We start from the raw sequence: 27,101 nt of genomic DNA on the forward strand, positions 1-27,101 counted from the left end.
CGGGAGGAGGCCCCGGGGCAGACCCAGGACACGCTGGAGAGATTATATCTCTCGGCTGGCCTGGGAACGCCTTGGTGTTCCCCCGGATAAGCTGGAGGAGGTGGCTGGGGAGAGGGAGGTCTGGGCCTCTTTGCTTAGGCTGCTGCCCCCGCGACCCGGCCTCGGATAAAGCGGATGAAGATGGATGGATGGACATATAACATATGCAAATATACAATCCGTTGCAAAAATGAAAGAAAGAAATGTGTAAATCATCTGATCATGTCAAGCAGACAACCTGACACTGAACAAAGGACGACAACAAAGGACTTAAATACAGAGAAACACCTGACACAGCTGACACAAATGAACATGACGCCACAGGGGAAGCAAAACTAAGCACACTGAACATGGAAACACAAGACTTTCAAAATAAAACAGGACACATGGAGAGACGTAAACCGGGACACACAAGCTTGGCATGAAAGACAGAAAGAGGGAGCGAGGAGAACAAGAGGGAGGAAGCACGAGAGAGAAAGGGAGAATACAACACGGGAAGAGGGAACGAGACACGATGGGCGTACATGGACACATGTGACAGACGGGGGAGACGAGACACCGAGCTGAGACAACATGGACACAAATTTAACTAAACATACAATCAAAGCACAGAATAACTAATACTAACAGAAACTAATCCTTCCAAACACAAAGAACTACAAAAAATCAACCTCAAAACCTGAAAAATGCGGGGTCATCGTCCCAGCCCGTGACACTCGCACTTCTCATGACATGTTGTCCATAAAGCTACATGTTGAACTTTTCAGATGATTGTAATTGGTATACGGTTTTCAATTCGACTGTTAAAGCCTGGCCATGCACTGGTGACTGACTTTCATCCTTAGACTCATAACAGTCATCATTCAGTCAGTGACATACAGTATCTGACAAAAGTGAGTACAGCCCTCACATTGTTGTAAATATTTTATTATATCTTTTCATGGGACAATATTGAAGATATGACACTACAATGTAAAGCAGTCAGTGAGTACAACAAAAGTGCAAATGTGTCCAAAGTGTCTATGTTTTGTGTGGCCACCATTATTTTCCAACACCGCCTAACTCTGTTGGGCACTAGAGCTCACAGGGTGCCACTGGGGTCCTCCTCCACTCCTGCATGATGACATCATGGAGCTGGTGGATGTTAGAGATGTTTGAGGATGCCCCACAGACGCTCAATAGGGTTTAAGTCTGGAGACATTGTTGGCCAGTCAAGTACCTTTACCCTCAGTCACTGGTCTTTATGGAGGTGTGTTTGGGGTCGTTATGTTGGAATACTGTCCTGTGGCCCAGTTTCTGAAGGGAGGGCATCATGCTCTGCTTCAGCATGTCACATGTTGGCATTTATGGATCCCTCAATTAACTGCAGGTCCCCAGTGCCAGCAGCACACATGCAGCCCCGAACAATGACATCCCACCACCATGCTTGACTCTAAACAAGCCTTTTTATTTTACCTCACTTTGCCAGATTTTAAGTTTCTTCCCCCTTAGAGAGACTTTGATTTTCTTCACCACCTCTCACCTCCATAGAGTGGAGGTCTTGGTCTCATGGTACAGGCACACTGTTCTCTGTTCAGTGAATGGGAAACACAATTGAAGAAAATCTGACATTTGTTTGAATTTCTTGTGGTTTTACATTTTTCTAAACTCATATTATTTTACTTGCAATCATAAGTGATAGAAATGAAGACTAAACCTGTCAAAATAGAGCAATAATAATAATAATGAAAGGATGTTCTTTGGCCATTTTGTTGTAGTGCACCTTTTCCTCTCAGTCATGCTCCAGTGCTCCTGGCTGTACAGTGAAAAAACGGTGGTACCTGTAAGGAGATATACAGCCTCTCGTACCGGCTGTGTGTGTGCAGACGTGCGTGCTCACACACACACATCGACTTACTCAAGTACCGAGGCGTGCCCACACACAAGCGCTGCAGCCCTGACTCGGACATTCTCCTCACTGGCTGTAACAATGATGGATGTGGAGGGCAGCACCAGCAGATTGCTTAGCCAGACATGAAGGCAGAAAAGCTGGATAAAAACACGGATTTCTCATCCTCTCCTTTCTTTCTCTCTGTCTTCTTCTTGTTTTTCCCAGCTCCCTCATGACTGCCAGCCCACCCACCCATACATTCACTCATATTTTTCACTGCTCACCAGTCCATCCCACACTATTTTCCTCACTGTTTCAGTCACTCAAACAATGACCTGTGAATTAGGGCTGGGCCTCAGAGGATTACAAGTAATATAAGCAGATCGATACTCTGTGCTCTCAGATGCTTTCAGGCTTTCTTATTGCCATGGAAACACTGAAGCTAAAGTGGTAGCAGTGACATGTATTATGGGCTTTTTTTCCAGAAAAAGTACGATTTTCTTGTGTCATTTAAAAATAAATGGACATTTTTTGGGGATAATCACAAACCATAAAGAAGAGGCGAGTCTTTAGAAATGAAAAACTGGTTAATAATTTGGCATAAAAGTCTATTAAAATATGCGTATTCCTCACACTAAACAACATTTTTATAGTATATCAAACATTTCCTAGTTTTCAACTTTTACAAATGAAATACAGAAAATCAGAATAAATAGACTGAACCAACAGACCGACCGACCTATAAGATCACTCTACAGAGGTTTTGAATGCGCAGACTGAGGAACACAACAAATAAACAGAATTCAGAATTAAACAGAACAGCAGTCGTGCATATTTTAAACTGTCACGTGGTGGTACCTCAGTCTGGATGGTAGGTATGTACCACAGTGAGAAACACCAAAAATCTATGAACTACCACGACTTTCTCTCTGATGAAGAAAAGTAATTGCAGCTGGTCATTGATGTTGATATGCAGTGGGCTCTGTAAAGTTTATCAAAGGGCCACTGTGCTGATGGCATCTTCAGCATTAATGTTCCTGTGGAATGCTAGACGAGCCATGCCTCACATTTTATTTGTCACACACAACCACAACACAGTACGACATGTTGTGAAATGCTTATTGCTGTGCAATGCCCGAACATTAAATGACAGTAAGATTTACAGATTACTACAAAATGTACAGATTTTAACTCCGAAATTTAAGGTAAAAAGAATGTGCAAATAACGATTTATGAAAGCTATAATAAAAATAAAAACAAAGTTATAAATTATAAAAAGTGCAAATAAACAGAGTGCATGTGGTGAAAGAGTCCAGTCCTACACCTGGCTCAGGGCCCGAATAGCCTGGGGGAAGAAGCTCCTCCTCATTCTCTCTGTTTTTACCTTAAGGGAGCGGAAGCGCTTCCCAGACCTCAACAGTGAGAAGAGTCCATTGTTGGGATGGGAGAGGTCCATCATAATCTTCCTAGCTTTGGACTTGCACCGCTTGGTGTAGATGGACAGCAGGTCAGGGAGCTCTGATTGAATGATGCGTTCTGCCGAGCGCACCACCCTTTGCAGATCTCGTCTGTCCTGCTTGGTGCTGTTCCCAAACCAGGTGCAGATGTTTGCCGTCAGGACGCTTTCGATGGTGCAGGAGTAGAAGTTCTTGAGCACCTTCAGTGGCAGATGGAAGTCTCTGAGGAAGAAGAGATGCTGGCGGGCTTTCTTAACCAAGGTGTTGATGTGACAGGACCATGACAGGTACCGGAAACTGTCCACTCTCTCCACTGGCGTGCCACTGATGATCAGGGGCTCATAATTCCTCGTCTGCTTTGTAGTGAAGTCCACGATCAGCTCCTTAGTCGTGCTGATGTTTAGGAGGAGGTTATTCTCCTGGCACCAGTTCTCCAGGTTCCTAATCTCCTCCAGGTCGGCATAACCCATAAGTGGTTCAGGTAGCCTTTAACGTGTGACCTGTCTGTATGCACATCATATATTCTGTATGTTAACACCACAAATAACTGTGAAGCTTCAAAATATTAACTTAATTGATGAATGTAAATGAATAAACTAAAGGTGGTGATGGGAGGGTCACAGTTGCATTAGGTGGTAAGGGGGAGAGGGCTTTAGAGGGACATGATTATGAAGCAGCTGGCTAACAAAGCAGCAAATCCTGCAGTGTTAGGTCAATGCAACTGCACAGACAGACACACACTCTTCTAGCCAACGAGCTCTACCAGCCACCTGATGTCTGCCAAGCAGGGTTTAGGCAACAGTGTGATCTGTGCCCTAAACAATCAAGAGTCAGCAACAGAAAACGGCTGATTTGTGCTCGCTGGACAAAACACTCCACGACTGCATGTTGCTTATTTTACAACAATACTGTGTCTCAACTTAAAGCAGCCATGAACATGCTTTCAAAGTCCAAATATCATGTGAGTGTTTTAAATCTAAACCTATTCTCTTAGTGAGTGAAGCTAAACGGTCACACACGTTACTCAGGGCAGGATTTTATCTGAATTTCACTTCAGCCACCAGAGTCCAGACCAGAAAAGTAATAAAGTGACGCTCTGTCTGCAAAGCACTGCAATTACAACCTTGACAATATGACTACAGACCTCAGTGCAGGGAAAAAGGATGTGATACACAGCTGCCGATAGCCTGCTTCTGTTTTTGAGACAGGTTTACAGTGTCAGGGGACCTCGAACAATACACCAGCAAGACAAGAACAACTGCAGTGAAAAGGTCTGGTTTGATTGCTGGACTCCCACAGCACACACTGACTCAAACTGACAAAAATATGTATTCAAACATATTTAATCCATTGTTTCAGAGAACTCGGGACAAGATGGTCTTTAATTGGATTGAATTTAAAACCAGCATCAATAACATAGCAATGGTGCAAAGTCACACACAGAAATGAAAGAGAGACTGATGACAAAGTAAAAGGAAAAAGGGTGGAAGTGATCCAATAAATCAGATGAAGGAAGTGGATCCAGAGCAGAGACATCACCAGCTTCATGAACACTACAAATTCTGCAGTTGCTGAGCATGAAGGCCGGAGCTACAGGGGGATTGATGGAGACAGCCTGGTTGCAGCTGAAAAACTCTCGTCCTACCACTGATGAAGGTTTTAGAGCAGCAACATTTTCAGGGTCAGTTGGCAGCTGATGGGTTAACCCTTTAAGACCTACCATAGAACCAAGTCCGCCAGAGCTTATATTATATTTTTACATGCTGTGGAGCCATTTTTGGGAGCATTTCAAGTTGCTATACATCAATACAACCATTATAGCCCAGATTTTAATAATATGTATTCATTAAGTGCATAGTAATTACATAAATTGCAAAAAAGTGCAATAAACTACAAAAAAATTGAAAATCGTTTTTGATTTTTTAACATATATTTGTAGTTAGAGAAATTTAAGAGTCTTATCCCTCAAAACTGTAAATACAAAAAAGTTGCACAAAATAGTTTCCCACCACAGGAAATTTATTTTGAGTGTCTTCATAGTTTTATTTTTGAAATACACCAATTTTTATACACTGCAGGAAAAATGAAAATAAATATTATACTGCAAATTTGCAAAAAAGCAGCATATGCATCAAAATAAACTATTTCCAGCAGTGCAATATGAGTCCTAAGAATCCCAGAAACGACACAGAAAGTCATAAAGTCAAAGATAACTTTTAAAAAGAGCAGTATAGGCCCTGAGGCCCTGATCGCAAAAAAGACTACATTTCCGCGAAAATGACGTCACTTCCGGTTTCGGGCAGGTAATGGCGGAAATGCAAAAGTTCGCACTGACGTCTATTCCAACGTAGGAAGTGTTATGAACAGCTGATCGGATCGGTAAAGCGTGTTTCTGGAATATTATGTTTTTGTTCCTGCAAGCGCTTTTTATGCAGTTTTTGCAAAGCTTTATGTGGAAGGAAACCGTGACCTAGGACAAGCTGATGGCATCAGATGTAAGTACAACTCCTCCGGTTTCATATGCAAAAAAAATTTTTGCGCTAGCTTACGTGGTTGCAGTGCTACTGGGATTTAAAAATAGTTACGCATAACAGAGCGTGTCCGCTCCGACCGGCTCTAAAGGGTTAAAGAGACGGAGGAGAGCTGACACACAAAGAAGAAGAAATTAGAGGAAAGAACACGATGTGTACAACCAAAACACATGAACACAAGAATTGTTATTATTATTAATAAAGTGAAAATGTGCAGTGGGAACCTCAGGCATACTTTAGACCAGGTGTCCACTGTTTTTCCTGATACCAAGTCAAAAATGTGACCTCGGAGTGTAACAGAAGAAATTAAGACTCGTATGAGCTTTTTCCTAATCTTTGACACGACACAACTGAGACAACACACAAATGTTTTAGTTATTTAATCCTGCAAATGCTGCTTCTTGTTCTTACCGCCATGTCAGATAATAAATATCCACCTTAAACAGTTTTCAGATTGAAGGTTGTGGTGGTGTTTTTTTATTCGTGTTCCAAATTTTTCATTTACAAAGAGGACATTTCCTTTTCTGCATCAGTTTCACACTGGACATGATCCCAGCTGACATATGGCAAAAAACCTGAACGAGTTTATCAGAGGGTTCATGCAGAGACATCTGTGTGCTGCTTCAGTTGTCCAGGGTGCTGCAGTCTGAGGCTCTTTAAATGAAAGTCACATGACTTATTTACGTTTCTTAAAGACATCTCACCTCTCATTCATCAGACTTCCTCAGTCCTGAAACCAAATGTTGGAGAGTCCCAGGTATTTAAACCGTAGTGGGAGTTGTCCTTTAAGAGGGTCGCTGACCCACTATTAATCATGTGCCTCATCACATGAAGTGTGACGTGGAAAAAAGCATGGGTCATTAACACAGGAGGCTTTGGGTGAAACCGCTGAGACTTTGCTTTGCCCTATCATGTGACCTATTGTTTAAGTTATGAAAGAGAAAAGAGTTTGATATTAGCTTCATAAAAGTTTAGAGTTTTATTAATCTGAATGCATGTGTGCAGTTTCACTTTTGTGTTGTTGTAGATCCGAGTGCACACACTTTATGTTTGTCATGAGTAGAAAAGAAAGAAGGAGAGAGAAAATGGAATAGGGGAAGAAAATGAGTAGAAGCTGAAGTGACTGCAGAAGGATACGTGAAGAGGAGAAGGGCAGGTGGGAAGGAGGCTGAAGGCAATAGGAGGAATAGTTCGAGAGGAACACTGAAAACACTGACTGAAAAGATGACAAGGGTACAAATCTGAGGTAAGGTAAGGAAGAGGGCAGAAGAGGAGAAGTTAAGGAAATGAAAAGAGGAAGGAAAGAAAGGGGGGAGACCCCGAGACAGTGAAACTAATGAAACTAGAAGAAAATGCTGAACAAGGGACAAGGATCATGGGGGGTGAGGGGAAGCCATGCGGAATACAGAAAAGTAGGCAGGAAGTGAAAGTTCAGCTGAACTGTGTGGAAACAACGAGAGGAGATGAAGTAAAAGTGTAAGATGAAAAAGGAAGACGGAGAAATTAAGGAAAGGAAAGGAAAGGAAAGGAAAGGAAAGGAAAGGAAAGGAAAGGAAAGGAAAGGAGAAACTGAGGTGTGCAGAGAGTTTTGCAACTTTGTATTGCTGAGATTTTCTGAGCCCTTTGGACACAGTCCAGTGTGGACAAACACATTTTATATGTGAAGGACTGTAGTGATGTGTCAGCAGTGAACAGTGACCCTGGTGAAATGCACTTCCTTTGCTGAGCTTTTCAAACTCTTCCACACATGTTTCTTCGCTCTGCAGGTTTGCAGATGTCTGAAAAACTGTCAGTGAGAAACCAGAAAACAAAGCTGCTGTGAGATGTCGCCACTGATGTTACCATCGCTTACACTCCATAATCAGTATCCACCGTTCGTAATATGAAGCATGTGGATATAAAAAGTCCCAAACAAAAATCAAACCTTCTAGAATAAGGTGTCTGACTTTCTCTGGAGGTGGAACGACTCGGTATCAGCTTGTCGGAGAGATTTTAATTTGAAATACATTTGTTAGAAGACACTATTATGTGTATTTGACACGTTTCTCCTGATGATGACCAACACGTTTGTTAAACTCTGAGATCTTAGTGATGCTTCTATCAAGTTAAACAAAAGCAGAGTGCTTATCATGATGATAACACAGCGTCTGCCACCACACAACACACTGAAATCTGTATCCAGAACACATCCATGTAATTCTGCTATATGGACCAGTGTGGTTTAGAGTTATATGAATGCTGTAAGGCGACTGTGAAAATGGCCCAGAATGCAAAGGCGTGTATCATATTCCATTTTCTCCTTCCTGTGTTATCTTATCATAAGTATGATCAATAACAAAGCTAATAAAAGCAAGTGCCTCTCTCCGCCTTTGCCTTTGCTGTGTTTTATTTCCAATAATCCTGATTATGCTATCACTGCCTCAGAAAAGCTGAGCAATGGCCTCTTCCTTTGAAAAGAGCAGAGCTCTCTTCAAAAGAAGAGAACATCTCTGAATGTCGAAATGTCAGATCAGATTTTTACACTTTTTATTCTGGAGTCTGTGGCATTTTCAGTGTCCCATTAAACAAATGAGAGAACATTCCAGTGAAATTTAATTTACACCTCAGATGCAGGCTGCAGCTGCACACCACGCACAGCCTGGTAATAAAGTGTTACTCCTTTGTGAATATTACCCGGCCTGATATCTCAGCAATGTGATGCTTTCATAGTTCTGTGCAAAAATAGCAGATTTTCTTATATTCTTCTGATTGGTGATGGAGCTTTATTTCAACTTTGGAGTTAAAGAAGCTAGCTACTTTATTGTTATTAGCAGGGCTGCATGAAGAACATGCTGTGATTCTTCTTGGCTATTGAGAACATTTTGGATTTTGAATGATGAAGCTGAACGATGTCTTTCTTCCAACAGATTCATTCTGTCTCGCTGGTGTTGAGGGAAAATTTGCACCACATTCATAAATGAAACTTTTCACATCTTTGGTGTTTCTGTGAAAACCCTGAAAAACATCTAAAATATATATAATCATCAAGGGCTGCACAATGAAGCGCGTTCAGTATGGTTCTGTTTTACTTACAGTCAAGTAACAAACTCTCTAAACTCTGGTTAGGCTCGCCGACTGGGGAGGGAAACCAGGAACCTACAGAGGAGAACAGCAAACATAACCTGATCAGGAGCCACAGTATCACAAACTGTAACTTAAGTATCTACCAAAGACTGACTTGCTACCTTAAACAGTTGGGTGATCACCACAGGTGTGTCGAGTCAGAGGCACCCAGGAACCCAGAATGACTCCTGACCCACACATAAAGAGGCAAGGAGAGACAAACCGAAGACAGCCAGGTGTCCCAGTGTTCACCTGCCTGACTCTGCATCGGTCCCACGAATGTAGATCTCCAAGTGCAACGTGCACTTTGACCAGATACTTTTGATAGCATACATAAGCTTCTTACACTGTCCTTTTCCTTTCCACAGACAGAGCTTTTAAACATAGTCTACAAATCTAGTTATAAGTATAAGATTTCTGAACGAGGACAGTTTTAGGGCTAATCTTAAAAGCAGACATGGTGTCTGTCTCTCAAACACAAAGTAGGAGCTGGTCTCTCAGGAGAGGGGCCTGAAAGCTGAAGGAATCAGCAGTCTGGCTCTGTTGGAATAATATGAGGTCCTGTGGGATCTTCATACAGGTGTAAAAAAGGGCTTGCCCCCTTCCTCATTTCCTATTTTCATTCTTATGATTGTCACAGGTTTCAGATCATCAAACAAATTTCAATATTAAACAAAGATAACACAAGTAAAAACAAAATGAAGGTGTTTCTGATCGAGGGGAAAAATAATCCAAACCTCCAGGTGTGAAAAAGTGAACCATAGTGAGAGCACACACATGGCAACAGTGATAAACCTTCACAGAAACATTTAAAGGCTGACAGCTATCAAAGCATGTGATAGGACAACTTACTGTGTGGGTGGATACATATGTATCCATATATATATGTGTGTATATATATATATGTGTGTGTGTATATATATATATATATATATGTGTGTGTATATATATATATATATATATATGTATGTATATATGTATGTATGTATGTATATGTATGTATATGTATATATGTATGTATATGTATATATATATATATATGTATGTATGTGAGCCAGTATTTATACGTTTGACCCCGTGTGGATTAGATAAAATTCAAAATAAAGTAATTAAAGATGTATGTAAGATGTAAGGAGCTGAAAATTAGCATCACATTCATGCCAATGATGAGTGTATGTAAACTGTATGTATGTGTTTGCAGCAATTTACGGTGCAACATAGTCAGATCTATTCTGAGCTAAAACACCATAGTCACCAGTAAAAAAGATTAGCTGAGCAGAAACGACCTGCAGCAAGGTTTCCTCCGGCCCCTGATGGCAGGCTGCCCCCACACTCTCCTTACCCCTCCCTCACAGCCTGGTTTTTCAGTGCCATGGGAGGCCAGTGTGTCGGTAATTAACCACCTGCCTCAAGACATTTAGTAACTGTGGTGAGCAGTAATGCAGGTTTCAGATTCTTACTGAAAGAGGTCTGGCCACTGGCTACAAGAGAAATTAAATCAACTGATCAAAGAAGGAAGATCTGCCAAGTCTGGCTTGGATATATTAGAAATTCTGTGTGATTTAACAGCTGTGACACATTTTAAACCTTCAGCAAATATTTGATAAAATGAGCACAGTGTAGCTCTGTGTAATCAATCATTGCATCGTGATTTGTGGAAGTAACACAACAAAAGTACTTTTCCGTAATTATGTGAGGTTAGTGGATCCACAGTGCCTGTGCAGTGAAAGCATACCTGCTTAGAAAAACATCGAGTAGAACCGTATCAGTCATAAAAGGCTTCGTCACAGCCCAAATATCAACCGTATTAAGGGTGTGTGCGATCAGACAAAGAACAGAAGCTGGGAATGTCCTTCAGGAAGCTGACAGACGTTTTCCCAAAGACGACTTAAAGAAGAGGAAAATCTCACTTTGACTGAGCTTAAAGATGAGTACAGATGTTAAACAATAAAGGTGGTCGTATAAAATACTGACTTTCAAGCTTGTTAGAAGTTTGCTAGAAAACAGGTTACAGTGATTTATTGAAACGTTCATATAATACAGCGTTTAAGGCAAAGGATTTCTGTGTGATATTATTTTAAATTAAATATTACGCTAAATGACACAGCTGGCTGCTCGGACATCTGTGCCATTTAACTCCTGTTATTGATGTCTGACATTTTCAAATGTACTGTCACCTTTAACTGCACCCTTAAACATGAGACTGAGAATACTGAGCATACTCATTTTACTTATAAAGATGTGTCTATGTTACAATACAAAACAGTTTGTTTCTGTGTTTACGTTCTTTAGTGTGCCTTTCCAGGATTATAAAATTGTGCTAAAGAAAAATGTTTTTATAGACAAAATGTTGTAATGGAAACATCACAGCTTGAAAACAACAGCATCCATACAGTGATACACTGAGTGAGGTGCATCTTGTTACTGCGAGGTGTTTTTACGTATGAATGAATCCCCCTCTCGTTTACTGACAAATTCTTTTTCCCCTTCGGCACAATCACACCATGTATGAGAACATGAAAATTCTATATTATATCTGGTAATGATTTAAAGCCCCACCAAAGGTTATTACGGCGTTGCAGACCTGACTAAATGCTTCCACTGTATCGTGTACTTCTCTGTTAGTTCACGCTGCTGCAGAAGAATGAATGACAGCGTTCTGTTCGTTAACACAGAAACATGATTTATAAGTGTGTTGCAATAAAAACCTTTGCCCCATCAGATGCACACGTTACATTAAGTAAATCTGATTTTTCATACAAGGTTAGCAAAACCGTGTGCATGTAGCATTTTGAAAACAGTTTTTCATTTAGTTTAGAGTTAAATTTCACTTCCAACTCTTAATGAACACTATTGAGATTAATGAATTAAACAAATAAATAATCTTATCAAACTAAATGAAAATGATTTACAACAGTGTGTAGTATCGTTTTTATCGTTTACTCGGTTTTCCTGGGTCTTTTCACGTGTGTTATGAATAAATTTTCTTTTTTTCGGTACCGGTACTAGTTTTATTTTGTTGTATTTATCCGCGACACCTTAAAGGGCCGGTCCATGAAAATATTGTCGGGCACAAACCGGTCCGTGGCGCAAAAAAGGTTGGAGACCGCTGGTGTAGATGAACTATTACATGAAGCCACAGTGAGTGGAGCTCTGCAGCCAGATGTGTACTGCTGTGTTTTACTGAGGAACATCTGGCAGCAGCACAAGTTTTGCATTTGTTTGCATTTTATAACATTAAATTTACTTGACTACAAAACAATTTTTCCTTTTTTCTTAGGAACAATGCACACTCTTCATTATGACAACTTTTAGATCATAAACGTTGTGTAATATTATATTAATGGGACAGCAGTGCAGAGGCTTACTGTCTGGGCTATAATAAATAAATAAAGATTAAACTTTACACCTTTTCTATCCCATACGGTAAAAAAATATTTTGAAAAATATTTTTTACCGTATGGGATACAAAGAGCCACACACAGAGTTAAGCCATGTTTGACTGACTGCTACATTCAGTGCGGTGAAGCACACCAGGTATAATAATCTGAAAAGCAGGACAAATAACCCAGATGGATCTCAGGTTGATGAAGGCGCTCACCTTCCTCCCGTCGTCTCACTTTCTCTGAGCAAGCCTTCTTGCAGGCATCAGGTGCAGCACGGGTGCTGCTGCTGTAACGTTGTGTCGCTGTGTGGCCTTAAACAAATCACAGCAGTTGTCAGACGTTGGGGTGTAAATTGGTGAGGCACCAGATGACACAGAGGATGCAGTGAGACAGTCAGTGTAGCACACACTGTTTAGATGAAACGTCCTGGAGAGCGAGTGTGTCTGTAGTGAACAGCAACAGATCAGACATGGTGAAAAACAACAACAACAGATTAACAAACTGGCAGATTGTTCTGTTTGTCAGAACTTCTCTCATTTCTTAAAATAACCACAAACAGCTATGAAAACAGCGTGTGGTAAATTTTAAAACACACGGCTGAATAAAGCCTACAGTGTTCACAAGTGCTCAAATCAGAAACATCCAGTCTCAGAGCAATGCTGAAAAACTCGTCCTAGGCTGGACTATGATAACACTTATTATGAAGCAGCGTAGCTCAGCAGGTATGGTGTGTCGTCCACCAGTTACAAGGTCTTCTTCCATTTATTTGTCACATTCAAATATTTCAGATCATCAAACAAATTCAAATATCAGAAACACATGACTATATAACACATAACACAGAATGCATATACTATTATATATTGTACATATATTTATTAGTTTCAGATGTAGCCATTCTTGTATTTTGCTTGTTTACATTATTGTATTTTGCACAACTCTGTTGCTTGTGAAGCTCGCACACAAGAATTTCACTCACATGTGCTGTACCAATGTACCTGCACATGTGATGTGACAATAAAAGTGATTTGATTTGATTTGATTTAAATGAATGTTTTTATTATTAAGGGGGAAAATCCAACATGGCCCTGTGTGAAAGAGTGAACGCTCACTAAACCTAATCACAGGTTTTGGCCATCTTGGCAGCAACAACTGCATTAAAGTGTTTGAGATAACCTGCAGTGAGTCTTTTAAAGAACGTTTGTAAATCAGCCACTTTGGAGGGTTTTGGAACATGAACCACCTTTTTAAGGCCGTGCCACAGCATCTTAATCGGATTCAGGTCCAGGCTTTGACTAGGACTCCAGAGTCTGGTGTGTTTTGGATCATCGTCCTGCTGCAGAATCTAAGTGTGCTTCAGTTTGAGGTCACAAACACAGCAACACAACCACACACTGTTACGCTACTACCACCATATTTACTGTTGGTATGATGTTCCTTTTCCCAAATGCTCTGGTAACAACCAGATGTAATGGGACACACAGCTTCCACAAAGTTAAGCTTTCGTCTCCTCAGTCCACAGAATATTATCCCAAAAGTTTTGGGGATCGTCGAGATGTTTCCTGGCAAAACTGAGACGAGCCTTTATGTTCCTTTTGCTCAGCTGTGGTTTTCATCTTGGAACTTTTCCATTTTTGCCAAGTCTCATTCTCATAGTAGAGTCATAAACACTGACTTTAACTGAGATAAGTGAAGCCTGTCTTTTGTGACTCTTCATGTTGTTCCTGAGGTCTTTGGGTAATTTTGGTGGGCCGTTCATATCTTCAGTGTCTAGATATGGTGTGCTGCACCTGCACGCACAAATACGTCCATCATCTACCTATATACACCTCTAACTAACCATCTCTGAGATTGAGTCCAGTTTCCATTTTGTCCTGTCTGCCTCCACCCACCCAGCAGATGGCCCCGCCCCTCCTTGAGCCTGGTTCTGCTGGAGGTTTCTTCCTGTTAAAAGGGAGTTTTTCCTTCCCACTGTCGCCAAAGTGCTGCTCACAGGGGGTCATGTGATTTGGGGGTTGTCTCTGTTTTCACTGTGTATTGTCGGGTCTTTACCCTACAGTATAAAGGACTTTTGGTACTATATAAATACACTTAAAATAAAAAATAAATACATTTGAAGATGAATGCTATGATATGTTCTCCACCTGCACTCTCTCAGACCTCCATCCAGCCGAGCACCCCTGCAGAGTCCTCGTTCACGAACAAACAAGCTGAAGCACATTTCAGTCTGTTTCAGTTTTTCCGATTACTACCCGGTGAAATATCCAACCTCCCCAGCATTTATCTTTGACCGCAAACCTGCTTTTCAATAAACCAATAAAACTTTGAAATGTTGTTCGAGTCTGCTCATTAAATCCACTTTAAGAAAAAAAACACGTTTCAGTACTACTTGTCATGAATTTTAACTTAACTATGACTTTGTTTTGTTGAGTGTCCTTATTTCTCTTTTCTCTCTCATCCCCAAGCAGTCAAGGTAGATGGCTGCCCCTCCCTGAGCCTGGATTTTATTTTGAAAGGAGTTCTTCCTTCCCACAGCTGAGTGCTTGCTCATAGGGGATTTGGGGGGGGGGGTTCTCTTTTACTGTAGCATGTTCACTTTGCAGTGTTAAGCACAGAAGACAGCTTTTCTGACAAACTAAATAACACTGACTTGTCTTACAATCTTAAAGCATCATCATCAGGTCCAAATATTTCACTATGCAGAACATGATGCGTTAAAAAATGTCCAACTTTCTGTTTGAATACTAGGGGGCACTTTTCCATTCACTCTCTTCACTCCCTGTTTTACATACTTGTGATTAACATTTATCTTCTCTCTCCCATACATCGTCTTTTTCCCTCGGTCTCTTTATGCTCTGCCCGTTTCTCGGTCCCCACATCTCCCAACCTGATGCAACAGCTGGGACTCCCTGAGCCTGATTCTGCTGACATCCATTTGCAGATCCATTGTTTCTTTTCTTGATTTCTTCTGTAAAATTTGAAACTGACATTTCTTCTTATTTATACTCGTAAAGACATTTCACTGCCAAGTGCACACAGACACCTGCTGTAATCCCCTGAGCTGATGCTATGTTATTAAGCAGCTTCCTTGTTAAATAAGTCTATCACTATCTCCTTCAGAGTATTAGCCATTAGCTTTTTATCCCACCGCTGGTCTCCTGGGAGGACTGAGGAAAAGCTTCTTAAATGTCACTGTCTTTCTCCTCCTCCCCTCCTGTGTTACTGCACACGTGGATATTTTCATGTTCGTGCGTTACACACATCCAATACTGTGCGGTTTTGTGTGTCAAGCAGGCTCATTAAGATAAAGGTCTTGTTTTTTATTTTGTGGCTGTGTACGTGACAATTTTAGTTAGTGTAGAGTGTCAGAGTCAAGCCACTGCAGTGTGCAGATCAGCATCGAAAAGGTCAGGACGGGAATTACATACTGACGGTGGATGGAGCGCAGCACATTCTGGGACACATACATGTACTGTATCTCATTTCAAACATAGTCCCGTCTACTGGTGACACGTCAGTGTAAAGAATATTTGGTGAAGTTGTAAAAACATAAAAGTTTAATGTACAACATGGCACAAGCATATATTTCTAATTTTACATATTTGTTATAAAAACACAGAACCCTGTCGTTGTAACATGTGTAACAATGTCCTGGTGTTCTTCTCCAACAGTGCTGACTCTAATACTCACATATTGGACAGTTAATGGGTTACTGAGCCATGAGTTTAGGAAACCTTTCTGTGTAGAGAGACTAACTTGATTACAATACTTGTAATCAGTCCTACAAACCTCTGTGTCCCTACTGTCAGCATTACAAGAACAAGAACATCCATTTACACTCGACTCGGTGCTTTACTGAATTTAACTTAATTGTATTCAGTGTTTCTCCCGTTTTATGAATTCAGTCTTGAGCAATAGTAGGATTTCCTGCTGCTCCATTTAGGGTCCAGCTGAACTTTTTACATGTATGTAGATAGAAAAACAGACAATTTGTTCACCTTCATGTGAACTGGCACACAGATGTGGCTGTATTTGGTTTCCTTATACAAACATGTGCAAATAAACGCACAGCTGTAATGGACGACAGACATGAACTCTGCAAACTAAACTGCTACGATAGATGCACACAGTGTCCAGTGAAATCCACAGCTTATGTATTTTCTTCTGGCTGCATGAGCTAGCCTGCTCCCAATTAGAAAGCATCCCAGTGCTGTCACTGGTGACCTTATCAAAAAAGCAGCTTCTGCCTCACACAGCCTGCAGCAGGCCATATTTTCAAAGACTATTGCTTCATATTAGCAATGTCACATCTCTCGGTGCTAATTACTCCCTAAAACTGGACCTTTTTCATTCCCTCGCAGGTTTCTGCATCTAACATAATTATATTTGGTGAGTTAAGGTCAAGATCCATTGGACTGTGTTACAAATGCCGTTAAATTCACACATATTCTTTTAAAATCTTCACTTTATTCGGTTCACTTTGTTTACTCTTGTGGCTTTGCACCCATCATATTAAATAGTATAACTTCTTGTGTAAGAGTTCAATAGTAATCGGTACATTCACACAGGGCAAGGCCAGTAATCTGGCAACTGGGCATTTAAGCTTGTGGACCGATAAGTCAATACTTTTTTCTTTCTTTGTGAATATAATTATACAGGCTACAGGCCGGCTTAAAGTGCCGCTGCACACTGGCCCTACAAGCACTCACAGAACACAACTGATATTCAATTACCCAATCAGATATCTTAATTCAAACGGCCCCTCCCCTACCTTCCCTGTGTGCTCATGCACCTTGTAGAACAGAGTTTAGTGTGGAAGAAGTCGTGAAATGTGGAGCTGAAAAGCTAAAAGAGAAAAAGAAATGAAACTAAATGCAGCAAAACGTGTCAAACGAACCGATATGTTAGCTGTGGAGGCTGCTGCTGCAACAAAGTCTAGTAACAAGTGCTCACAGCAACAGGCGGCAGCACCAGACGGAGGAGGGACCACAATCCCAACAAGGGAGTGAGAAAGAGACAATTAACATGGTAACTATCTATAACAACCTGAAAACTAGTTTCACAATCAGTAACAACATATTTACACACTCACTAACAGTCAAAGGTTTGGACACACCTTCTCTTTAATTTCTTTATTTTCATGACTCTTTACATTGTAGATTCTCACTGAAGGCATCAAAACTATGAATGACCACATGTGGAGTTATGCAGTAAACAAAACAGAACTGAAATAACTCCAAATATGTTTTAGATTTTAGATTCTTGAAAATAGCCACCCTTTGCTTTGCTGACAGCAGTAGCGGCTTTAGATACGGGCGACATGGGGGGTTGCCCGGGGCGGCATCGTGGTGGGGGGCGGCATCACGGGCATCTGCAAAAAAAATTAAAAATTAAAAAATTACTCGTACTCGTGCTGCCCCGACGTCTTGCCAGCGCATACTGGGAATGGTACAGGCACCGATCGGTTTTCTATCGCCCATTTGCTGGGAGCAAGGGCGCCCTCCGTTTGCGAGGTGCGCCTGCTGCTGGCGGCACAGGGAGGAGAGGGCGGGGCAGCGGGGGATTCTCTGGCTGGAGCAGCTTCTAATAACCCACCCCAAAATAAAAGAAAATAAAAACAAACCAACAAACACGAAGACACCAGACATCATGATACAGACTTATAATTTGCACCGATGTCTTTTCGAAATTCTATAAGCGAAAAGTGAGCCAAGGTGTGAAACTGGGTGTGGGTCCCAATCAGCCAGGGTTTCGGGTACCCTGGCTGATTGGGACCCACACCCAGTTTCACACCTTGGCTCAGGCGATTAGAGGATCATCAGGGGGTCCTTTTGTCCCTCTGTGGGGGGTCACTCCCACTAGGTTTATATCTGGGACTCTCCACCATTTGACCTTAGAACTGAAGAAGCTTCTCGGATGAAAGGTGAAACGTCTTCAAGTAACTTAAAGAAGTCCAGACGCTTTTCTTTCCAAGCTCCTTTGACCAGTGCAAGTAAACAAACAATAAATATAAGAAGAGTAAGAAAATAAATATACACTTTAAGACAAGGGGTAAAGGATCAATAACAATTTGAAATTTATAATTTGATGATTTAAAGTCTCACACTCAACTCGTCGAAGGGGGGGGGGCTGGCTGCTTCCAAATAGAGCACATTTCATTTATAATGATGTAAATCCAAGCCCATTATGTATTCATGATTTGAATCCTGGGTTGTGTGAAATCCCAGAAATAAACCTTAGACAAAGTGAATCTGTGAACTAAGGTGTAGGTCTGTTAGGTTATGTTGTGGTGATCCTCGGGTTGGGGGATTTGTGTTCATAATGGAGTGCAAAATTAAAAACAGTGGAAGATGGACAAAAAGAGTTCAAAGGACTTCACTTCCAGGTTATACTCGGCACAGATGTTCCTGTACACCATGCCGGCCACTTGGTTATGGCGTTCCATGTATGCCTTGCCTGCTAGCATCTTGCACCCTGCTGTTATGTGCTGGATTGTCTCTGGGGCATCTTTACACAGCCTGCACCTGGGGTCTTGCCTGGTGTGATAGACCCCAGCCTCTATGGATCTTGTACTCAGAGCTTGTTCCTGTGCTGCCATGATTAGTGCCTCTGTGCTGTCTTTCAGTCCAGCTTTGTCCAGCCACTGGAAGGATTTCTGGATGTCAGCCACCTCCTCTATCTGCTGGTGGTACATACCGTGCAGGGGCCTGTCCTTCCATGATGGTTCCTTCTCTTCCTCTTCTTTCTTGGGTTTCTGCTGCCTGAGGTATTCACTGGGCACTCGGTCAGTTGTGGCCATCTTCTGGATGTTTGATATCTCAGTCTCAGGGTGCTGGACTTGGTGTGAAACCCTGCATGCACGTTCAGGAGCTTCCTCGTCTTGATGTCCGTGGCTTCTATCTCCTCCTTTGGCCAACTTATTATCCCAGCAGGGTACCTGATCATGGGCAGGGCGTAGGTGTTGTCTTGTTCTTACCGTTCAGCTGACTCCTCAGGACTTGCCTGACCCTCTGCAGGTACTTGGTGGTTGCAGCTTTCCTGGCAGCCCTTCATGGTTCCCATTTGCCTGTAGGATCCCCAGGTACTTGTAGCTGTCCTCTATGTCTGCAATGTTTCCTTTTGGTAGTTTGATCCCCTCAGTTCTGACTACCTTCCCTCTCTTCGTTACCATCCGACTACACTATACACAATGTTGTCTCACGTTGGAGAACAGGAGTGATACACCCTGCAGCTGTCAGGCCTGTGATATGCTCCCCTGGTGGTGGACCGAATCTTTTTTATTTTTTGGAGTTGGATAGTGTAGTGGTAAGACTACCCATCTCTGGAGTAGGGGTCCTACCTGGTATCCAGGTGTGGCGTGGCTACATCTGCAGCCTGTCTGCAGTTCAGGACACAAGCATTTCACCGCATGTTCACTATATGTTGTACTGTGTATGTGACAAATAAAATTTATATTGTGACACCTGATTATTCTGTAAGTAAACAGTCTTAAATAACGGTACAGAAAACTGAGGCTCTGTCTGCATTTTTATGGAAATAGTTGTACAAAACCTTCTTTGTGAAATTTATACGTTTTGGAAATTTACATTTTTTATTTGCATTTCAAATGATAAAAATGACACGTTAAAGATGTTTATGCTTCTCACAGTAAAAACAATCTACAGCTCTTCCTCGCTTTTCCTGAGGATTAATAACAAAGTTATTCTGCTGCCATTCAGACCGTGCAATATCACCCAACAGTTTTTCATCTGTTGGGAAGCATTTAAGTAACAAAGTGTTGCAGGTTACCTTTGTGGTGGCCATCTTGTTTTCCCAGTAAAGAGGAAGCCTGCCTCAATTGCAGCTCTTTTATAGGCCAGTCTGTATTAAGAAGGTGTGTCTTTAGAGTATTTAAAGGGAGCAGGAAATGGATTGGGGGCCATTTTGAAAAGTTGTTGTCTGCATGTGCATGATGTTGGCAAGAGACAATAAAACAATTACTTTAATTGGGATGGAGTGAACTCTGATGTTTCCCTCACCACCCCTCACTGCATAACATCATCAAATGTTTGTTTCATCTCCCCATCATATGATGCTACTCTCTTTTATTCATTTGCACAGTACTATGGCACTATGCTGCACTGATAGCTAAGCTATTGATTTTTCAGGATATACTTATTTTGTTACTTTGTTATTTGATATTATAGTTTTACTACCCTACCTACTGTATATTACTGTATACTAGTATTCTTATTGTTATGTATTATATTATATTGTATGTCTTATTCCCCTGTTCCTCTGTCTCTCTTGCTGCATTGAGCATGTGTATGACAGAAGAATTAAATAAAGTTCTTTTCCTCCTCTGATTTCATGTTTGATGTGATTGTAGTTCCATTGTGTTAATACAGTATGTCAAAAATCAAAAATAAATACCTTTAACACTGTATGTGATGTTGTGCTGACAAGAATGACACCAAGCACGGTCAGTAATATTCTGATGTGTAACTCTGTAACGTTCTGAAGCTCAGTTTTACTCTTTCTAAACATTCTTGTTTCTTTGCTTTATGCTTTATGTGTCTGTTGCAGAAAAGATCCTGTAAGTTCATTAAATTTAAAATTCCTTCTGGAATTAGACCACATGGAATATTTAACTAACTATAGGCCTTGATGTTAATCCCATCTGAATGAAGCTTCACAAACCAACAGTAAGAATGTTAACACAGATTCTACCATCTAAATTTCTCTTTTACATCTTATTCAGTTAGTAATAGAAGATACACATTTCTAAAACCTGACACAGAACTTAGCTCCTCTTCAAAGCAAACAGCTGAAACATAAAAAAATATGTGCACATTATTTTAGACATGTATGGGCCACATTGTATTAGTTTAAATGCATAGACACAGTGTTGAAGACCTTATTTTAAAGCTGTCAGACAGTGTGTACTGGCATTGTTTTTGTATACACTGATTACTTTTTCTCTGCTAACCTTATGTCATTTCATCTTTCAGTTTGCCTGGGAATGTGCTGACATGTCTGACTCAGGTGTGCATACAGGAAGACCTTACAGTCATGCAAACACATCTCATTGGTAAGATAATGGATCTCCATAGGCAGTTAATACCCAGGGAGACACATTAATGAGCTGAACCATACTGTAACAGCTCCTCAGCTAGAGGGAAAACACATGGAGATATTTCTACTGCCACCTGAACCGTATCCTGAAAGAGCACGTTCACTGAACAATGAGTTTGCCTTAAATGCTCATAATGAATGGCTGAATTGAGCACAAAGTGATGTGACTGCACTTACTGGATTAACAGAGTATAGCCCTGCTTTTATGCAATCATTCATTTTCTAAATCCATGTGTGGAAGAGAAAAACACCAACAAAACAAGAACAAAAAACGCCTACCATCTCTTGATGCTCTGGCTTCCTCCCACAGTCCAAAGATACGCATGACAAGGTGCACTCCAATCTTCAATCTCAAGCAAAAGGACTGTTCTTGTGCAGAAGTAGCTCGACTTTAAAAGATATCACATCTGAAGGCAGGAGGGTAATGAAGTTGAGGGGAGCTGATATTAAGATAAACTGCAATATCTTAACTCATTCACTGCCATTGACGTCTATAGCCGTCAATGGCAGTGAATGAGTCAATGGGTTTAACTCATTCACTGCCAATGGCTGGCAGTGAATGAGTTAAAACCTACAGCAAAACCTGTGAATAATACATCTCAGGTCCAAATCTGAAAACATATATTGCCTCGGTGCTCCTTCATTTTCTGAGCCAACATCTCCACACGTCATTAAAGGTTTGTGAGACAGTGACAGATACTGGAAAGAGAGAATTGTAAAGAACGCTGCCATGACTTTATAAGGAGTGTGTTGAATGCAGATTAGGCTGAATGACTAAATGACACTTTGTTGGTGAGCTATAGTTGTTCTATATGATATGCTGTGAAGACGCTCCCTCATCCAGTTAAGCTAAATACAATATTCATTTGCAACTTTGCACCGATCACTGTTATCCTATAATACAACATTTGTATTGTGAAGGGAGTGGGCAGTTCCAGAGTGACGCCATCCATCCACAGTGCATGAGGGCAAGCTGAATGAGGCTTCATAATGGTGTGAAGAGGATGATGTACGTTTTATAACTGATGTCCACCTCATTGAATGCCCATGTCATAATGGAGAGAATCTGTTTTGTTTATTGCTCCAATAGGGTTGCAGAGACTGCAGAAACAATGCCAAGGTTTCTAACTGTAAGTAAGATTTAATAAAACAAGTGTGGTGGAAAGTAAATACGGAAAAGAGCAAAGAACTAATGGTGTCACATGCACGCAGTAAAATGGAAGTGGCAACTGGAAGCTCAAAGCTTTTACAATTTAATGAAAACCCAACAACCACCCTGGGAATTTCACCCAGAGAATACAGAGTTGAAAGCACTAAGGTCCGTTATACTTAGGACAGAGACGGGGTTCAATGTAATAACTATTTTTTTAACAACTGTTTAAAACGCCACATAAAAGAGCCGATGAATCTGTTGTACTGTAAAATTACCGGTGGGTGATTCACCTTCACACACACTCACACTGTGGTGCAGCTCAAACCAACAGTGCTTAATTACAGCACACAGAAGGTCCCACCACCCAGTCAACGCCACTTTAGGCCTTCTGCTTCTGAATAACACAAACAAGTTGTTGTATTCAAACCAAAAAGACCCAAATACACCCTCTTGGTTAGCCCTACTGCAGACACACACTGGTGAATGTAATAACATCTGTTTTCATGGAAACTAGACGATAAACCAGAATAAAATGCTTTTTAAAGACAAGCATCTACAATCATCTGCCACAAATACCACAGATTTCTGCAGAAGCATCAAGCAAAGACACGCTTCCATCCCTGCATGCACTCTTTTAGCTTTACGAGCATGTATATACGCGTGTGTCTCTAATGATGCCATTGAAACACAAGTGGTCCGTGCTGCTCCACCCCTGATGTGTGTTTTGGGTAATTATTGCTGTGATGAGGGACGGCTCGCACAATTTCCCTCGCCCTTGCGTCCTCCCTTTTTCTCCTTACCTGTCTTCATGAAAAAGGCTTGTACGGGAGTCTTACCTCCACGGGGAGGGACAGTTGTGCCAGCGTCCATCACTGCTTTAAGCATGATAAATGTCCTTTCATTAGCAGGGCCTGTGCGTATCCAAGTCCCCCTTCGAGCCACCATGGATTTTACCTCGTCTCCTTCTCGCTCTTTAATTATATATGGTTGCAATCAGTTAAAGCACTGCAGTGCTTTGTTTCCCTTAACTACAAGATTCAGATACCCATGATAATAACGCTTCTCAAGAAGAATTAAATCACATTCATCTGTGGCCTGTGTTATACAGAACTGCTCACCCAGTTCCACCAACAGATTCCCTTCAGCCTGAGCTCGTGTTGGCCAATCCAGATTATTTTGCTTTGTTTGTGGGCTTATATCATTCTTTTGTTTTCTGACCGTGACATGAAGGAACGGATACGACTCTTCAGAGTCGTGACAACATTGGTGTCAGAGTCGGGTAAACATTCAAACGCATTTTGTGTTGCGCTAAGGCATTTTCTGAATCCATAAGTTCATACGTTTAAAATAAAGAATTCTAAAAATTTTGGTCAATAAAAAATATAAATACATGTTGTTAAACTGAATAATTCATGCTTTACATACGTTTTTGTTAAATAGAAAATATCGCTAAAATGTATTTCCTGTTCCGGCGGCTCGGTTTTTTGCTGAGGAACAAGCTGCACATGCTAAAGACAGTGTGGAAATCAGATGCCATCTACTCTGACTGATCAGGCTGGAACGCCATAAGTTACTGTCTATGACAGTTCATACAGAGAGGTTTGGATATTAATGTATATTTTGCTGACATGAATGTTTTAGTGAGAGTAATTCACTTTACTGATGTAAGCATGCTTCGACCTGTTGAGATGGAGTTTATTCTCTGTCATTTCAGTTTTCACCACATGGTCATGGAAACCGTTAAACAAGCTGCAACTGAACTCCAGGATCTTCATTTGTAGTTTAACTCGCTGTCACTAACATCCTCGTTGGAAACACTGCACATTTATTAAGCCAACTCTGTATTATCATAATCAGAACCACACTTATTGGCCAAGTATACCCGCAAACACATACAAGGAATTTGGTTCCGGTTGATGATGTCAAGCACAACAATATAAAAACACACAATATATGAACATTATAAGGTCTTTACAATATAAAGCATCCTGAGGCAATCGCTGTTGTTGATTTGGTGCTATATGAAATAGTTTGACCCACTGAGACTGATTATCAGTTACAGATATGCTGCGGTTTCACAACACTGTCTGAAATGTTACTTTAAACTCATTTGGTTCATTTTTAGAGTCTTAAAGTCATTTTTAACTCATCTTCGCTCCGATATTTAAATATTTTCCAAGATCCACCTTTGACAGACATTTTACTGTCAGTGTGACTTTTTCTAATATAACAAACGACTGATTATTGATCAGTGTGTAACATACAGTAAATGTTTACAGTACAAGGAAACTGACTGACCACATTCATGTCCACAGAGGGAGAGTTGGAAAGATGGAAACTACACAAATTTTACTCTTAGCTGATACGTCTGTGATGTTATTGCTGGTTCCATCCTATATATAATTATAAAAGTGCTCATGCTAAGTACAAAATAAATTTAAACTGGGATTAAATAAACATCTACAAATTAATTTCTCTGCTTGAACAGTGACTTCATGAATGAGGGAATGACTCAGAGTTGAAGGTAACTTTCTTTTTGTAACAGTTTCCCTTATCTCATCTTAACAAACTCACAGTTGTTGGCCATACCTGCTACTTGGAATTGGACCAAGGTGTCAGTCTATGAAGAAAAATGGTTTAAGCTGGACACAAAAATACAAGTTATAATTTCCGTAAGAACCACTACACTTCACCTAGTGGGCTGGCTGTAGCTCAGATGGTAAAGCAGGTTCATCTACTAATTGGAATGCTAGTTAGTTCCAGGTTTTGGGAAGATACTGAACCCCAACTTGCTGCCTGATATATCCATGTTTGTGTGAATATGCATGAATGTTAAATAGAAATTTGTACATTTTGTGCTGATACACCCAACAGAATGACCTTCTTGACTGGAATGTCATTGTCACGCCTGCCGTGGCATACGTGTGGAGGTTGGCAGGTAGGACCCAAGATGCAGGCAGCTTCTGATCCGAGTGAGCTTTATTTAACCGGTAAGTGAAAAAAACAGAAGCGTAACGGGCAAGAAACAGAACCAAAGGAACCTATACTGGGAAAAACTAACCACACAGACCTGAAACGGGGATGCAGGGAGACTTGGGGGGACGGCACTGAATGACACAGGGAAAAAACACAGACGAACCAGGGTTGAGCACAAGAGGACACACTCTATGGCTGTTTCCCAATTCAGGGTCTGCAGCCTTAAAGGCCGCATTTTAAGGCTGATTATGTCACAGTGACGCGACGAAGGCTGTCCCAATTCAAAGGCTGCTTGAAATGCGGCCCTAAAATGCGTCCTTCATTTCACTGAATTTTAAGGATGTGGCGGTGTAGACTTCGTGGCCCAACATATCCCAGAATGCATAGCGCAAAAAACGGCGGATGAGGGGCGCCCGAAGAGTAAACTTTTGAAAGTAAGTACTGAATATGATGTCACTTATTTATGTGCAAATGTTTAATAACGAAGAACATTAAAACATTCCTGTTGGCCACATGTCGGCAGAGTTATGTGACATTAGTGATGTTTGTACTAACTTGGTTTTAAAGCCTTTACTTTAAAATATACGCCGTTCAATAGTCAACCTTAATTTTACAGAAAATTTGATTATTTTAAGGATATTTAAAGTAAGCACTGAGACAAATTTGCTAATGCCAACATATTAAAAGAACAATATTTGTCTCTTATATATAACGCAGTTATATATACAGTTAAGATTTAAGGTGACAGGAAATATAAATAAATGCAGCTTGAATCTTTACTGCAGCTCAGTATTTGGCACAGTTATTCACTGCTGTAATAACTAATAATGACTGAGATAATAACTTTAATATTGGCCATATTATATTTACATTACCAAAGTAAGATGACTTTAGTCTCATGAACAACATTAGCTAATTGTTATTTACTAACTAATCTTAAATGACTGTTCAGCACAGAAGTGAAGCCCAACAATCATGATTTCACAGTCCTGTGGTCTCAGTCTCAGATACTTATCAAATCAAAGCTCATGTAGAAACAAACAAACAAATGAACAAAATATTTTCTCCTTCATTTCTGCCAAATAATGCTGTATGAAATATTTCCAGCTGTTAGTGTCATGGTTGCTAGGCAACCTGGGCAGCACCACGGAGGCTAGACCGCCCCATTTCACAAGCCTCGAACTTCTGGCCTTAGCGGTCTTTGAGTACGCGGCCCTTGTGGACCGTTAAGGCTGTGTACTTTAAGGCTGCAGACCCTGAATTGGGATACAGGGTCTGACACACAGAGGGCGACGCGGAGTGGCAAACAGGAGGGAGACACAGCTGAACCTAATTGACCTGACGCGACCTTCACAATAAAACAGGAAATACATAGACTGAACTTAGAGGCATAATACAAACACAGAACCAAAACCTAAGAACTAACAAAGATACATCATGAAATCAAACATTAATAATACAAAGCAGAAAACA

The 27,101-nt window shown here is 40.9% G+C and overlaps 1 long non-coding RNA gene across 1 annotated transcript; it reads right to left on the bottom strand.

The window, feature by feature from the left end:
• Positions 1-8,969: 8,969 nt before the first annotated feature.
• LOC145430011 (uncharacterized) lies at positions 8,970-20,196 on the bottom strand. The gene is made up of 3 exons (XR_013910387.1): positions 20,174-20,196; positions 12,601-12,828; positions 8,970-9,032 (listed from the first exon to the last, which is right to left on the bottom strand). It is a non-coding gene; the product is annotated as an uncharacterized LOC145430011 (long non-coding RNA).
• Between the last annotated feature and the right edge of the window lie 6,905 nt (positions 20,197-27,101).

This window comes from Astatotilapia calliptera, chromosome 2 (genome assembly GCF_964374335.1).
Source record: "Astatotilapia calliptera chromosome 2, fAstCal68.1, whole genome shotgun sequence".
Lineage (NCBI taxonomy): Eukaryota > Metazoa > Chordata > Actinopteri > Cichliformes > Cichlidae > Astatotilapia > Astatotilapia calliptera.